Source organism: Primulina tabacum, chromosome 12, assembly GCF_025594145.1.
Source record: "Primulina tabacum isolate GXHZ01 chromosome 12, ASM2559414v2, whole genome shotgun sequence".
NCBI classification, from domain to species: domain Eukaryota; kingdom Viridiplantae; phylum Streptophyta; class Magnoliopsida; order Lamiales; family Gesneriaceae; genus Primulina; species Primulina tabacum.
The window spans coordinates 16,729,215-16,731,086 of NC_134561.1; the positions used below are offsets into that span (position 1 = coordinate 16,729,215).

The following is a 1,872-nucleotide window of genomic DNA, read 5'->3' on the forward strand; positions in this document are numbered from 1 at the left end:
ACTAGGCATTTGCATTAAAGCATCGGCAAAAGGAATATTGATATGCAATTTTTTGAATACCTCTAGAAACTTACCGAATTGTGCATGAAGTTTTTCCTTTTTTAATGCTGCAGGAGAGATGGAGGGATAACAATTTTCGATTGTGCAGTGGGTGCTGGTGTTGAGTTGGAAGACTTACCTTTTGATGACTCAGTCTGTTTATCATGTGCTTGAGTTTTTTCTGTTCATCTTGTCTCTAAGATCTTTCCACTCTTCAACTCGATCGCCTTCACTTGCTCCTTTGGATTGGTCACTGTGTTACTTGGCAAGGTGCCCGGCTCTCGATTTGCTATCATCTTTGCCAACTGTCGAATCTGATTCTCTAGCCCCTTTATTCATGCATCTTGATTTTGGAGTCTAGTTTCAGTGGACGAGATAAACTTAGACATCATCTGCTCTAAGTTGGACCTTTCCTCCCTAGGAGGATTAGATCTGTACATCGGTTGTTTCCCGTATGGTTGTCGTCCTTATGGTCGATTCTGACTGCCTTGACCACCCCATGAGAAGCTGGGATGTTGCCTCCATCCAGGATTGTATGTGTTTGAGTACGGATCATTCCTCAGACGGTTGTGGACTCCCACTTGATTTACCGGTGCCTCATTTTGCACATAGAAGGGATTGTCATCTTGACAGTCCTTCACACAATGTTCACCTCCACACTTTTCGCAGAATATCTCTTGAAGACGCATAGCTGTGCCACCCATGTTCAAGCCATCTAGTTTCATGTTCAAAACATCAAGTTGTGCAGTTATAGCATAAAGGTCAGTTACCTGGTGAACTCCCGCACTTTTCCGCTGGTTGTATCTTTCAGATTGAGGATGATAGCTGCTAGCAGCCATCTCCTCCAACAGCTCATATCCCTCTTCAGCAGTCTTCCTCAGTAGGTTTTCACACGCAGCAGCATCTATCATAGTACGATTAGGAGTAAGCAAGCCATAATAAAAGGTTTGAACGACTAACCCAAGTGGCAGTTCGTGATGAGGACATCTTCTTAATAAATCTTTGAAGCGCTCTCATGCCTCATATAAAGACTCCTGATCGAATTGAGCAAATGTGGTGATGTCTGCCCGCAGCTTCATGGTGTTAGATGGAGGAAAGTATTTGATGAGAAACGCCTTTGCCATGTCCTCCCATGTGGTGATCGAACCTACAGGCAAACAATTCAACCATGCTTTAGCTTTATCACGTAAGGAGAAAGGAAATAAACGCAACCTAACAGCATCATCAGAAACTCCATTAAATTTAAAAGTGTCGCAAATTTCAAGAAAATCTGCGATGTGCGTGTTTGGGTCATCTACTGCAGATCCTCCAAACTGGACTGTGTTCTGAATCATCTGAATTATAGCTGGTTTGATTTCGAACTAGTTTGCCCGCACCAGAGGCCTCACAATACTGGGTCGTGCTCCATCCAAAGAAGGTTGGGCATACTCCAGCAGCGGTATGCGGCGTGGCATCTCAACATGCTAGCATCATGGTGTTCCTCCTCATGATCATTATCGTGCCTCTCCATCAGTTCTTTCAGTCTCTGCTGTTGTCTTCTCCTGCGGAAAGTTCTTTCAATTTCAGGGTCAAACTGCTCAAGCTCCACGTCAAGTGACTTTGGCATGCACTTAATGAGATATCTGTGAAGAAATCGAAGGTGTCAAACAAAGTAAAATAGAGAATGCTAAAGAAAATAACTAAAAATAAAATTGTGAATTAACAGTCCACGGCAACGGCGCCAAAAACTTGGTCGAGCAAAACTTGCACTTTGAAATCCTTAATAAAAATATGGTTTTATATGCTCAAAAATTAATCGCAAGTGCACGATGTCAAGTAATAGTATAATGTACG

The 1,872-nt window shown here is 42.7% G+C and overlaps 1 non-coding gene across 1 annotated transcript; it reads left to right on the top strand.

The window, feature by feature from the left end:
* Positions 1 to 1,008: 1,008 nt before the first annotated feature.
* Positions 1,009 to 1,114, top strand: LOC142521531 (small nucleolar RNA R71). The gene has a single exon (XR_012814240.1). It is a non-coding gene; the product is annotated as a small nucleolar RNA R71 (small nucleolar RNA).
* Positions 1,115 to 1,872: the final 758 nt, after the last annotated feature.